The sequence below is a fragment of the Pinus tabuliformis genome, chromosome 4_2 (genome assembly GCF_031772625.1).
Source record: "Pinus tabuliformis cultivar Carrire ecotype Pingquan chromosome 4_2, CPIR1, whole genome shotgun sequence".
Lineage (NCBI taxonomy): Eukaryota > Viridiplantae > Streptophyta > Pinopsida > Pinales > Pinaceae > Pinus > Pinus tabuliformis.
In genome coordinates this window covers 104,953,279-104,968,791 of record NC_142304.1, presented here as the reverse complement: position 1 = coordinate 104,968,791, position 15,513 = coordinate 104,953,279, and the positions used below count along the sequence as shown (strand labels likewise).

The 15,513-nt window shown below is 38.9% G+C and overlaps 3 pseudogenes; all 3 read right to left on the bottom strand.

The window, feature by feature from the left end:
- Positions 1-3,555: 3,555 nt before the first annotated feature.
- On the bottom strand, positions 3,556-4,505 carry LOC149168503 (uncharacterized; annotated as a pseudogene).
- A 2,322-nt stretch (positions 4,506-6,827) lies between these two features.
- Positions 6,828-7,777, bottom strand: LOC149168502 (uncharacterized; annotated as a pseudogene).
- A 2,342-nt stretch (positions 7,778-10,119) lies between these two features.
- The window catches only part of LOC149168501 (uncharacterized), a 28,820-nt pseudogene continuing 23,426 nt past the window's right edge, over positions 10,120-15,513 (bottom strand).

Sequence of the window (15,513 nt, the reverse complement as noted above, 5' to 3'; positions counted from 1 at the left end):
AGTGGCCTCAACTAATTTGTCTGCCGAGTCTTTTTTGTTACTGCTTACTACCTTGGTTAGGATCCCTTCCAATGCTCTGTTAGTGACCTCCACTTTCACATTGGCTTGTGGATGGTAAGGGGTGGAAGTCCTATGCTTGATCTTATGATGTGTGAGTAGGTCTTCAATCAGGCTAGAAGTGAACTAATTGCCTTGTTCTGTGACCAACTATCCCATATACCTGAACTTGTAGAATATATTTTCTCTCAAAAACTCAGCTACTTTTTCCTCTGTTACTTTTTGATTGCTTTTGTATCTGCCCACTTTGTCAGGTAGTCGGTGCACACAATGATGTACTTCTTCTGCTTTGAAGGGTGGTTGATAGGCCCCACAAAGTCCATGCACCACTTCTCAAATGGCTCAAAGGTCACTTGAGGTTGTATGGGAATTTCATCCTTTGGAGTGGGTTTCCCTATCCTCTGACGCCGATCACACTGGCTCGTGTATCTCCTCACATCCTGATGAAGAGTGGGCTAGTAGTAGCCTGCTTGCAATATCTTGAAGGTGGTTCTTTTTGCTGCAAAATGACCTCCATAAGGCCCATCATGACAGGTCAGGAGGATGTCAAAGACTTCCTCCTCCCTAAGACATGTTCTCAAGATCTGATCTGGGCTAATTTTGAAGAGATTGTCTCCAATCTAGGTGAAACGGGCACTTTTCCTTACTATCTTGCTCTTCTATTTTGAGGATAGGTGTGGTGGGAAATCTACTGAAACCAAGTAGTTTGCTATATCAGCAAATTATGGAGAGACTACTAATATAGAAAACATATGTTCATATGGTATTTGGTCACCCACCATTCCTTCTTCACTTGTAGGCAAATTTACTCTAGACAAAAAGTCGACAACAACATTCTCTTTACCAGACTTATCAATAATGGTAAAATCAAACTGTTGTAGTAAGATCAACCATCTAATAATGCGAGCATTTACATATGGTTTGTTCATTAAATATCTAATTGCAGCATGATCAATGTGCACAAAGGTTTGATAACTTGTGATATAATGTCTGAATTTGTTTAAGGAATGCACAACAACTAGGAGTTCCTTCTCGGTCACTGTATAGTTTAACTCTAACTTTGACAAGTTTTTGCTTATAAAGTATATGGCATATGGTAACATTTCATCAATTTTTCCTAAGACTACTCCTATTTCTTTGTTCAAGGCATCCGTGTGAATGTGAAAGGGTAGGGCCCAATTTGGGTTTCTGAGAATTGGGACAATCACTAGATTGCTCTTTAAGGTATCTCGGGCTTCTTGAAAGTTTTATGACCATATGAACTCAACAGCTTTGCCTAATAAGCCAAATAAAGGAGAGGCTATGTTGTTGAAGTCTTTAATGAATCTCCTGTAATATCTGACTAAACCTAGGAAACTTCTAACATCTCCCATCTTTTGAGGAGGTGGGACCCTTTGGATGATGGCAATTTTGTTGGGGTCCACCTATAGTCCTTGTTGAGATATTGCATGACCTAGCACGGTCCCTTCATTCATCAAGAATTCACATTTTTCCAGACTGAGGGACAGGTTCATCTCAATACACTTATCCATTACTTTTCCTAGGTTAGATAAAGATTCCTGAAAGTCAGAGCCATAAGGAGTAAAATCATCCATGTATATTTCTACTACATCATGAACCAGTTCAGAAAATATACTCAATACTGCTCTTTGGAAAGTGGTTGGAGCATTGCACATGTTAACTCAAAATCAGACCCTGGAAGGCTGCTAACCAGGAAGACCTTGAATAACTGTTTCAAACCTACTTTAGGTTGAGGCTTAGCCTCCCCACCCTGGGAGGGCTCTCTCACAAGATTAAAGATTTGGATAATGAATAAGATGGCTAACTCTTGTGAAACAAAGGTAAAATGTGAGTGGTGGAAACACAATTAGAAACTATCCATTTGGCTTATGGAGTCAACATCATTTCAGTGTAACAATGTTATCAACCTTACATAAAAGTTAGGGCATTCAGGATTCAACACATTTAGAACATACCAGAAACATATAGAACCACACAGTCTATGAATGTATACAGGAAATTAGAGCACCATGAGTGAGTTCTAAGTGATTACACATTCATACCGCTGCAAATATTGGGAAAAGAACAATACAACACATTCTGAACATTGAATCCCTCCTGAGTCCTGAGAAGCAAAGCCAATCTTATATTACTAAAAATAGAGTCTTTACATAAAGCCAAATATCAGAGCTTTTTCAATAAATTTCCAACCTCAAGTACATTACTCTCTCTCCTATATATAGAATCCTTTACAAGGCGGAGATTCCTCCTCCAGCATGAGGGGAACTTGAATTTTGCTTGCTATGATGACACCTATTAACCTTTAAACTAACTAATAAATACAACTGACTGCTAACTAGAAGTTTAAGAGACCTACGACAATTAGGATTCTATCTCTTCATCATGTTGGTAGTAGCATTAAATACAATCCAAATTTGTTCTTTGACAGATGGCCTTCTTCAGTTTAGCTTCGGTGGATGTTTGAAACTGCTTGTTGGCCCTTAATGTCTCATCACTTATATGCTCTTAGAAAGTAGGAAACTGCCCCTGTTTTTATGCTCTTGTTTTCCTCGACGATATTTGAAACCAGTTAACCATGTTTTTCTTCTTTGATTACAAAAGTGTATTGGAGTGCCATGTTCTTGATATGCTGTAGACCTTACCCATGTACCCGTGTGAAGACAAAACCTCTTCAAAGCTATTTGAAATGTCAAGTACAATGCCGGCTATAATCATTTGCATAACAAGAAACTTAGATTTCATCTGTCTTTTCTCCCTTTGTTTTATCACTATTGAATGCTTTGCATATTGTAAATGATCCTTTATTGAAGCTCCTTTTAAAAAGAATTCCCTTGGTTACTCAAAATTGATTAACCGAGTTGTGATATCTAGCTACAGTAGTTTCCTAGCGCGCTACAAAACTGCTGTGTAGTGAGAAACATCTTAAGCAGTTTCGTAGCGCGCTATGAAACTGCTATGTAACCACACAAACACAGTCTTAATACCAAAATTGGACTGTCTTAAACCTTTAATATTGAGTTGTTTCTTTATCTGACCTATAACTGCTCAAACTCCAATGTAGCTATACCATTCTTCAAAGAGAAATTTCAAAAAGGTGGATCACCAAAATTTATGGGTTAGCTTTGTTTGTTGTGAGGTTTTCCTTAGCTAAGGAAGATCTTCCCACTGGCTCAGTTGTAATTTTAAATCCTCAATCTCCATCTATTGAATTCACTTCTTCCCCAAATGAAGTCTGTGATCAGCTAGCAGAAGAAAAGCGTCAGGTATTGAATGAGATGTAAACCAACTCAACTCAGTCCAGAAATCATAAATTAAGACCAAGAAAAGTAGTTCACCTTTCTCTTTTGCTTTCTTTATCAAAAGCTGTGTTGAACTTGTTGACAAGTTTGTTCATGGTACTGGAACAATTTTTGATCATAGCTAGGTAAGCCATCAACAGTGTATCATTATATTCCATTAGAAAATCATCTTTAAACTTTAGGGATCAAGATCATTTCCTGCATGGGAAGCTACCTCAAACTGCCTTCTCGCATAATCAATAGCACCTTTTCCAGTTGTCTCTAATAGTTTGTCATACTTCCTCTTGCCTAATTCCCCTGTAGATTTAATTTTCACTTCCATAGGAGCAAATTTCACAGGTTCCCTAACCCCTTTCACTACAAGTGATCCATATGCAATTGTGGCACCAACATGGCCCTTCTAACTAGCTTTATGAAAACACCAAGCAATTGATTTCAGATCCTTTTTGACACAGTCTCCATCTAAATATACTGCACCGAGTAAAAAAATGAAGCCTCCGGTTGTAGCTGCTCAACTGCTTTCTCCAAGTAGTAAAAAAGAAAAACTTGATTGTCCGCTTCTGCAGGTTCACCCTCTGCTCACAGCTGGCAAGCAAGCTAGTACTGTGAATCTGCATTTCCCATGTCAGCAACTTCAACAAGTATAGCAGCTCCGACTGCTTTACAGGCACCAGGTACAGAATATTTCAAATGCAGATGAGCCAACCACAGCCCCGCCTAGGTGTTCATGTTATCGACTTCCAAAGCCAATTCAAAAATCTGCTTCGCTCTTTTAATCAAGGGTGTTAATAGTTCATCATCGGGCTTCGTATAGTCAATCACCTTGTCAACTTCGTGTAGAGCATTCCATCCCTTGTCAATATACCCCATTGCTTTCTTGTTTCAAATATAACTATAGGAATCTGGCTAGATTCTGAATCTAGCAGATGTATAACAAGAGATCCATGCCTAAAAAGATTAAAAAACTAATGGAATGCCACCATCATGGAATAATTGTTCTGATAATTGCTCACTAAAAACTCCATCAATGCAAGGGCTATTTGAAATTAGGTTTTGCACATACTCCTCATTGCCTAGTCTACGCCCCTCAACAATGATCATTTCATGTGACAAATTAGTTTCTGACATGTGAATGGAGGAGCCAGCCTCTGATCCTTCAATACAAATTTCTAGATCACTCAAGATACCTCTAGAATGGCTCGGAATGTCAAACAACATATCTTGTAGACTATTGCACAACTTATCTAATTCTACCACACTAACATTAATAGGTTTTCCCTCAAGTTCAAGATAGTTTCCAAAGCATGTTTTCAAATTTTGAGGACTTCCAAGAGGAGGTGGGACCCTTTGGATGATGGCAATTTTGTTGGGGTCCACCTATAGTCCTTGTTGAGATATTGCATGACCTAGCACGGTCCCTTAATTCATCAAGAATTCACATTTTTCCAGATTGAGGGATAGGTTCATCTCAATACACTTATCCATAACTTTTCCTAGGTTAGATAAAGATTCCTGAAAGTCAGAGCCATAAGGAGTAAAATCATCCATGTATATTTCTACTACATCATGAACCAGTTCAAAAAATATACTCAATACTACTCTTTGGAAAGTGGCTGGAGCATTGCACATGTTAACTCAAAATCAGACCCTGGAAGGCTGCTAACCAGGAAGACCTTGAATAACTGTTTCAAACCTACTTTAGGTTGAGGCTTAGCCTCCCCACCCTGGGAGGGCTCTCTCACAATATTAAAGATTTGGATAATGAATAAGATGGCTAACTCTTGTGAAACAAAGGTAAAATGTGAGTGGTGGAAACACAATTAGAAACTATCCATTTGGCTTATGGAGTCAACATCATTTCAGTGTAACAATGTTATCAACCTTACATAGAAGTTAGGGCATTCAGGATTCAACACATTTAGAACATACCAGAAACATATAGGACCACACAGTCTATGAATGTATACAGGAAATTAGAGCACCATGAGTGAGTTCTATGTGATTACACATTCATACCACTGCAAATATTGGGAAAAGAACAATACAACACATTCTGAACATTGAATCCCTCCTGAGTCCTGAGAAGCAAAGCCAATCTTGTATTACTAAAATAGAGTCTTTACATAAAGCCAAATATCAGAGCTTTTTCAATAAATTTCCAACCTCAAGTACATTACTCTCTCTCCTATATATAGAATTCTTTACAAGGCGGAGATTCCTCCTCCAGCATGAGGGGAACTCAAATTTTGCTTGCTATGATGACACCTATTAACCTTTAAACTAACTAATAAATACAACTGACTGCTAACTAGAAGTTTAAGAGACCTAAGACAATTAGGATTCTATCTCTTCATCATGTTGGTAGTAGCATTAAATACAATCCAAATTTGTTCTTTGACAGATGGCCTTCTTCAGTTTAGCTTCGGTGGATGTTTGAAACTGCTTGTTGGCCCTTAATGTCTCATCACTTATATGCTCTTAGAAAGTAGGAAACTGCCCCTGTTTTTTTGCTCTTGGTTTCCTCGACGATATTTGAAACCAGTTAACCATGTTTTTCTTCTTTGATTACAAAAGTGTATTAGAGTGCCATGTTATTGATATGCTGTAGACCTTACCCATGTACCCATGTGAAGACAAAACCTCTTCAAAGCTATTTGAAATGTCAAGTACAATGCCGGCTATAATCATTTGCATAACAAGAAACTTAGATTTCATCTATCTTTTCTCCCTTTGTTTTATCACTATTGAATGCTTTGCATATTGTAAATGATCCTTTATTGAAGCTCCTTTTAAAAAGAATTCCCTTGGTTACTCAAAATTGATTAACCGAGTTGTGATATCTAGCTACAGTAGTTTCCTAGCGCGCTACAAAACTGCTATGTAGTGAGAAACATCTTAAGAAGTTTTGTAGCGCGCTATGAAACTGCTGTGTAACCACACAAACACAGTCTTAATACCAAAACTGGACTGTCTTAAACCTTTAATCTTAAGTTGTTTCTTTATCTGACCTATAATTGCTCAAATTCCAATGTAGCTATACCATTATTCAAGGAGAAATTTCAAAAAGGTGGATCACCAAAATTTATGGCTTAGCTTTTTTTGCTGTGAGGTTTTCCTTAGCTAAGGAAGATCTTCCCGCTGGCTTAGTTGTAATTTTGAATCCTCAATCTCCATCTATGGAATTCACTTCTTCCCCAAATGAAGTCTGTGATCAGCTAGCAGAAGAAAAGCATCAGGTATTGAATGAGATGAAAACCAACTCAACTCAGTCCAGAAATCATAAATTAAGACCAAGAAAAGTAGTTCACCTTTCTCTTCTGCTTTCTTTATCAAAAGCTGTGTTGAACTTGTTGACAAGTTTGTTCATGGTACTGGAACAATTTTTGATCATAGCTAGGTAAGCCATCAACAGTGTATCATTATATTCCATTAGAAAATCATCTTAAAACTTTAGGGATCAAGATCATTTCCTGCATGGGAAGCTACCTCAAACTGCCTTCTCGCATAATCAACAGCAACTTTTCCAGTTGTCTCTAATAGTTTGTCATACTTCCTCTTGCCTAATTCCCCTGTAGATTTAATTTTCACTTCCATAGGAGCAAATTTCACAGGTTCCCTAACCCCTTTCACTACAAGCGATCCATATGCAATTGTGGCACCAACATGGCCCTTCTAACTAGCTTTAAGAAAACACCAAGCAACTAATTTCAGATCCTTTTTGACACAATCTCCATCTAAATATACTGCACCGAGTAAAAAAGTGAAGCCTCCAGTTGTAGCTGCTCAACTGCTTTCTCCAAGTAGTAAAAAAGAAAAACTTGATTGTCCGCTTCTGCAGGTTCACCCTCTGCTCACAGCTGGCAAGCAAGCTGGTACTGTGAATCTGCATTTCCCATGTCAGCAGCTTCAACAAGTATAGCAGCTCTGACTGCTTTACAGGCACCAGGTACACAATATTTCAAATGCAGATGAGCCAACCACAACCTCGCCTAGGTGTTCATGTTATCGACTTCCAAAGCCAATTCAAAAATCTGCTTCGCTCTTTTAATCAAGGGTGTTAATAGTTCATCATCGGGCTCCATATAGTCAATCACCTTGTCAACTTCGTGTAGAGCACTCCATCCCTTGTCAATATACCCCATTGCTTTCTTGTTTCAAATATAACTGTAGGAATCTGGCTAGATTCTGAATCTAGCAGATGTAGAACAAGAGATCCATGCCTAAAAAGATTAACAAACTAATGGAATGCCACCATCATGGAATAATTGTTCTGATAATTGCTCACTAAAAGCTCCATCAATGCAAGGGCTGTTTGAAATTAGGTTTTGCACATACTCCTCATTGCCTAGTCTACGCCCCTCAACAATGATCATTTCATGTGACAAATTAGTTTCTGACATGTGAATGGAGGAGCCAACCTCTGATCCTTCAATACAAATTTCTAGATCACTCAATATACCTCTAGAATGGCTCAGAAAGTCAAACAACATATCTTGTAGAGTATTGCACAACTTATATAATTCTACCACACTAACATTAATAGGTTTTCCCTCAAGTTCAAGATAGTTTCCAAAGCATGTTTTCAAATGTTGAGGACTTCCAAGAGGAGGTGGGACCCTTTGGATGATGGCAATTTTGTTGGGGTCCACCTATAGTCCTTGTTGAGATATTGCATGACCTAGCACGGTCTCTTCATTCATCAAGAATTCACATTTTTCCAGACTAAGGGACAGGTTCATCTCAATACACTTATCCATAACTTTTCCTAGGTTAGATAAATATTCCTGAAAGTCAGAGCCATAAGGAGTAAAATCATCCATGCATATTTCTACTACATCATGAACCAGTTCATAAAATATACTCAATACCGCTCTTTGGAAAGTGGTTGGAGCATTGCACATGTTAACTCAAAATCAGACCCTGGAAGGCTGCTGACCAGGAAGACCTTGAATAACTATTTCAAACCTACTTTAGGTTGAGGCTTAGTCTCCCCAACCTGAGAGGGATCTCTCATAAGATTAAAGATTTGGATAATGAGTAAGATGGCTAACTCTTGTGAAACAAAGGTAAAATGTGAGTGGTGGAAACACAATTAGAAACTATCCATTAGGCTTATGGAGTCAACATCATTTCAGTGTAACAATGGTATCAACCTTACATAGAAGTTAGGGCATTCAAGATTCAACACATTTAGAACATACCAGAAACATATAGGACCACACAGTCTATGAATGTATACAGGAAATTAGAGCACCCTGAGTGATTTCTAAGTGATTACACATTCATACCGCTGCAAATATTGGGAAAAGAACAATACAACACATTCTGAACATCGAATCCCTCCTGAGTCCTGAGAAGCAAAGCCAATATTGTATTACTAAAACAGAGTCTTTACATAAAGCCAAATATCAGAGCTTTTTTCAATAAATTTCCAACCTCGAGTACATTGCTCTCTCCTATATGTAGAATTCTTTACAAGGCTGGGATTCCTCCTCCAGCATGAGGGGAACTAGAATTCTGCTTGCTATGATGACACCTATTAACCTTTAAACTAACTAATAAATACAACTGACTGCTAACTAGAAGTTTAAGATAGCTAAGACATTTAGGATTCTATCTCTTCATCATGTCGGTAGTAGCATTAAATACAATCCAAATTTGTTCTTTGACAGATGGCCTTCTTCAGCTTAGCTTCGGTGGATGTTTGAAACTGCTTGTTGGCCCTTAATGTCTCATCACTTATCTGCTCCTAGAAAGTAGGAAATTGCCCCTGTTTTTCTGCTCTTGGTTTCCTCGAGGATATTTGAAACTAGTTAACCATGTTGTTCTTCTTTGAGTACAAAAAAGTGTATTGGAGTGCCACATTCTTGATATGCTATAGACCTTACCCATGTACCTGTGTGAAGACAAAACCTCTTCAAAGCTATTTGAAATGTCAAGTACAATGACGACTATTATAATTTGCATAACAAGAAACTTAGATTTCATCTCTCTTTGCTCTGCTTGTTTTATCACTGTTGAATGCTTTGCATATTGTAAATGATCCTTCATTGAAGCTCCTTTTCAAAATACTTCCCTTGGTTACTCAAAATTGATTAGCTGAGTTGTGATATCCAGCTACAACAGTTTCGTAGCGCGCTACGAAACTGCTGTGTATTGAGCAACATCTTCAGCAGTTTTGTAGCGCGCTACGAAACTGCTGTGTAACCACAAAAACACAGTCTTAATACCAAAATTGGACTGTCTTGAACCTTTAATCTTGAGTTGTTTCTTTATCTAACCTATAACTGCTCAAAATCGAATGTAGCTATAACATTCTTCAAGGAGAAATTTCAAAAAGGTGGATTACCAAAATTTATGGCTTAGCTTTGTTTGCTGTGAGGTTTTCCTTAGCTAAGGAAGATCTTCTCGCTGGCTCAGTTGTAATTTTAAATACTCAATCTGCCTCTTCATAGTCCTGATCCCTCTATGAAATTCACTTCTTCCCCAAATGAAGTCTGTGATCAGCTAGCAGAAGAAAAGTATCAGATATTGAATGAGATGTAAACCAACTCAATTCAGTCCAAAAATCATAAATTAAGACCAAGAAAAGTAGTTTGCCCTTCTCTTCTGCTTTGTTTATCAAAAGCTGTGTTGAACTTGTCGACAATTTTGTTCATGGTACTAGAACAATTTGTGATCATAGCTAGGTAAGCCATCAATAGTGTATCGTTATATTCCATTAGAAAATCATCTTAAAACTTTAGGGATCAAGATCATTTCCTGCATGGGAAGCTACCTCAAACTGCCTTCTCGCATAATCAATAGCACCTTTTCTAGTTGTCTCTGATAGTTTTTCATGCTTCCTCTTGCCTACTTCCACTGTACATTTAATTTTCACTTGCATAGGAGCAAATTTCACAGGTTCCCTAACCCCTTTCACTACAAGCGATCGATATGCAATTGCGGCACCAACATGGCCCTTCTGACTAGCTTTATGAAAACACCAAGTAGCTGATTTCAGATCCTTTTTGACACAGTCTCCATCTAAATATACTGCACCGAGTAAAAAAATCAAGCCTCATGTTGTAGCTACTCAACTTCTTTCTCCAAGTAGTAAAAAAAAAAAAAACTTGATTGTCCGCTTCTGCAGGTTCACCCTCTGCTCGCAGCTGGAAAGCAAGCTCGTATTGTGCATATACATTTCCCATGTCATCAACTTCAACAAGTAGAGCAGCTCCGACTACTTTATAGGCACCAGGTACATAATACTTCAAATGCAGATGAGCTAACCACAGCGTCGCCTGGGTGTTCATGTTATCGACTTCCAAAACCAATTCAAAATTCGGCTTCGCTCTTTTAATCAAGGGTGTTAATAGTTCATCATCGGGCTCTGTATAGTCAATCACCCTATCAACTTCGTGCAGAGCACTCCATCCCTTGTCAATATACCCCATTACTTTCTTGTTCCAAATATAACTACAGGAATCTGGCTAGATTCTGAATCTGGCAGACGTATAACAAGAGATCCATGTTGTTACACTAAAATTTGTCACCATAACTATTTACAGTTAGTATGGCTCCATCAACTGTCATACTATCCTCCTTGGCAAGTCTTATACCTCTGCTCCTCATGTCAAACTCCAAGAAAGAGAGAAAGTCCTTTAAAATTCAATTAACTCTGGTTACGCAGTTTCTCTTAACCTTACCTGTGTGTACGCACCCCAAGTTCACAATACTTGCGTACTTGTACGCTCTGTCTGTAAAGGGGTGGGTGCGTACTCCTGTAAAGGTCAAAAGGCGCGAGTTTTACTTCAAAAGCGTTACTTGTGATCGAATCTATAGCATTCTAGAAGATGGTTTAACGTGTATTGAGCGCCTCCAGATGGTTCATGTATCCCTATGAAAGAGGAACTTATCCCATCAAGAGGGGAGCTATCCCATTGAAAGAGGGGCTTATCCCATTGATGGTGGACCTGATTAACTTCCTCTAAAGCATTATAAATACAGGCATTGGGCCAGAAGGAGGGGAGATTGAAAGCTGAACATTCCTAAGGGTAGATGCTGCTTAAATTAGGACTCCCTTATAGAGCTTGAGAGGAGAGATTCCCATCCTTTCTTAGCTTCATTTGGAAGTGGGTGAGCTGATCAAAGTAAAGGAGAACTCTTGCTGGACCCTGGGAGGGACCTGCACAATACCAAGGCACTGGTTGTAATGGTTTCTTTTGTTTCCACTTAATACAATTAAGTTCATTTTTCTCAACAAGTTGTTATATATAATTTGTTTCATATACTCCTTGGTATTTATGATGAATATGTTTTATTTTATGAGTTATTCAGGTGTTATGTAATCGTTTGCTTGTTAGTGAATGCAGGTTTCAAAGAGAAGGAGGATCTCATCTGGATCGGAGAGGCTGGACTGCTACAAACAACGTTGGACTAAAGGTATGCTTTAAACACCTCGTTTCTTGTATTTTAAATGCATGTTTAGGGAAAGATAGTGCTTAATTGTCTTGTTTGTCACTAGAAAGCCTTAGCTTCTAGGGAGGTTGGTTTTGTCCGCAAAATTGACTCTTTTCGCATGACAAAATGGCGACTCAACTGGGGTATCCATGGATTTGATTGATTTCTCTTTTGATTGATACTTTGATTTGAGAAAAGTCGATTTCTTTCTGGTTTTTGGCTGATTGACTGTGAATTTGGGTGGAATAGCTTAGGGTGAAGTTACATTTTATTTTTCTTGGTTTTGCTAGTAGTACGCACCCTCTGCGTTAAGCACAGTGCATACTTGTACGCACTGCAGCATTGTACACGGAGCGTACATGCACCTGTGCAAACAGGTTGCCTGCGTACCTTGTCAAAAGTTGAGAAATTTCCAATTTTTTCCTTTTTGTCTGTTAGATTTTGTTTATAATTTGTTTTTTCTGCCCAGATCCACTGGTTACCTATTAGAAGTCTTCATCTAAGATTGTTTCATTGGTATCAAGGTTTTTAGTGAAATTCATAGAAGTTCTAGCACTAGGGTTTGATTTTTGCATTGGTCCTGTAGTGACTTTGGCTTTAGAAGTTGTAAAACCTTGGATATCCCTAGTCTTTTCAGTCTTCTTAGGAGTCGAACCTTTCATAAAATCCACCTTTGTGAGAAACCGTGTCGTCTCTTTGCGGAATTTCGAGAAAACTTGTTGGTTAAGCTGTGAATTTCATTCTTAAGAAAAAGAACAAAAGATTTTGATTTTTGTTTTTGACTAGTTGATGATTCTGCATGAACTAGTCCTTGGTTGAATTGTAACTAAGTAAAACATCCTGGAATTATACTTTGTAGGCTTTTGCCTCATTAGGTTTGCTTTTAGGTGAATTTCTCTTAGATTTTCTTTTAGGTAAAATTGATTTGATTGTCATAGATTTTTTAAATTGATTTTTGTTAAATAGTTTTACATGCTTTTTTAATATAGGGCAAAATACAAAAATCTCTTTTGAAGAAAAGTTTGCTTTAGTAGCATTTGAAGTCTTTGAAAAGAGAAAGGAATTTTCATGAAATAATTAGTGGTCATGCATTGTTTGCTTTGGAAAAGATAAAGAGATTGTTTCTTTGATTTTCATTGCCAAGAAAGTTGCCTTTGTATCAATTTTGCATTTTCCAACTCTCTTAGCTAGGGAATTCATTGAAAAAGGAAAGATAGTTTAAATCATCTTAGGTGCATCTTTTAGTGGATTTGAGTCGAGTCTACACACCATCAGTTTCATCTCTACTACCTTTTGTCCTAAAGAAAAGCCATAAAAATTAACGCTTAATGTAAAATTTACTTAGTAACTTTTTATTTACTAGGGCTCTGAAACACCAATATAGATCAGGCTAGTGTCTTGGAGTAGGAGAGTAATTAACTCTCCAAGACAGCAAAACCAAACAAGTAGCTCATCTTGTGGTAGGATAAATCCAGCTATTACATTTATGCTCTGGGAAAGCTCCTCTTAAAGGAGAAGCACGAGATCGTGTCCGAACCAGTGAGGGGATCAATCCTCCTTCATTGGGAACGACGCCAGATACGCACGTACTACAAATGGTAAACCTCGGATTATTGTTAAGGAACCTGGGGTCACTTGTCGGTAAACCTTGGATTATTGTCAAGGAGCCGGCAAGGGGATTGAGCTTGATACTCTACCCTTGCATGCTATCGGATCGTAGACTATTCCCCCAGGTATATTTGTTGTTGTTGGTGACCTTAGTGACCATTATCTTTAGGGTTCTACCCAAGGTGACGATGGAGGGAAGATCCCACTATACCTGGAGCAGACGTCGGCTAGACTCACTTGGATTTTCCGGGGGGTTCACTTCACTCGAGACAGTTAAAGTGGAGGAACTTGTGCCGGTCTATTCATTAAGCAGGTTGTCGGGGTAACTGTTCCACCCGCCACTTCTGTACTGAATTCGACAATGTTGGGCTTCATCACCAACTAGTGTTTTCGATCCGAAAGGCTGCTGTTTGTGTATGGTTTGACGCCCTAGATTCTTTAGGCGTGTGATTCAAATTTGTTTGGTTCTTAAGAGACTTTAGGTGGTTTTATTTGAGATTTTACTTTGTTTGCGTGTGCAGTAGTTAAAAGTTTTTAACTGTGGCTGAATTACCGAGACAGTCCCGTAGACTTCGGGGCCAGTCTCTTGAGATTGTAACCGTGGTCGATTTGTTGAGGAAGTCCCGTAGACTTCGGGGCCAACCTCCTGAAGACGTCCTGGGTCATTACGAAGGTTTGAAAGTCCTTGTAACTCCTAGTGGCAGTAAAGTAGGTTCACCTGAAGAAGGAGAGTCTTCGTTGGTAGTTCATCCTGATTACCAAAGTCTAGAAAGAGGTTATAATCCCGAAGCTATTGCAGTTTCTGAGCTTGCTGGTAGTTTTTCATCTACTAGTGATATAGGCGAAGAACCTGAGATATCTGAACCTGTTACTCCAACTTCTAGTGCTCCTGATTCACCTAGGGTAGAAAGAGTCATCACAGAAAATCTTCCTTCTGGTTTGATAGCTATTGAAGAACTTTCTCCAGAAGAAGAAATAGGCGTCCCTATCCCTGAAAATCAACCTACTATTGATCTAAGGGAGCGTGAATCCATTTTTTACAGTCCACCTAGAAGTACTACTTGGTATCTTTCGTTAACTATTTATTTGGACAACTCAGGGTCAAGTTTTTCTCCACCTCGTGCTCCTTATCCACCTGGAGGTATTTATACTCCTGTAAATATGTCTGGTCAGTCGTCCATGTTAACTCAATCTCCTGAATATTTTTTGTATGACGGTCCTTCTGTTCCCTCTGGGTATCAGTCACTTTCTGGTACTTTTGCGGGAGCATCTCCTCAACCCATTGAACATGGGTTATTGACTGGAAACAATGGTAATAAACCGTTGGGCGTAGGAGACATTTATATGATGTCAGGTTCAATTCCCAGTTCTCAACCTCAAGGTGGCCAGTTATCGCCTAGGGGGCAGCCTCAATTAATGCCTGGGGGGCAACCTCAATGTACACAAATTGCGTCTGGGGGGAAACCTCAAGGACAGTATGTACCCGTGGTGCAATACATTCCTCAAGGTCAACCCCAGCCTCAATATGTACCCCAAGGTCAACCTCAGTACCAATTTATACCTCAAGGTCAACCCCAATATCAGTACTTACCTCAAGGGTATGTACCCCAAGGTCAGTCTCGAGTCAAGGTTATCAACCACCCCAAGGTCAATCTTATGTTCAAGGTACGGGAAATGTACCTTTCAATTATCAATTCTACCCTCAATCCGGTTATGGATCTCAATATCCTCAACCTGTTATGGGTCAATACCACGGAATGAACATAGTGTGGGATCCATCGCAAGTTCAACAGGTATTGCAGCCAAGTGTACAGTTGTCATCTCAAGCTGGAAAACCCTTAGTTTCTGGTTCACCCCAACAACCAGTCCAGTCTAATGTTCAAACTTCTGTACCTTCAGTAGTTTCTCAGTCTGGGCCTATTGCACCTAGTACTCCATCTCAAACGACTGCAGCAACTACCGACAGCTCCGGTTTCTACTGTCTCTATAACTACTCCTCAGGCATCTTTACCATTGTTTGGGTCTATGATTCAAACTACGGTTCAGATGCCTGTAGGACAACCTGGTTTAAGTACGGTTGTCACAA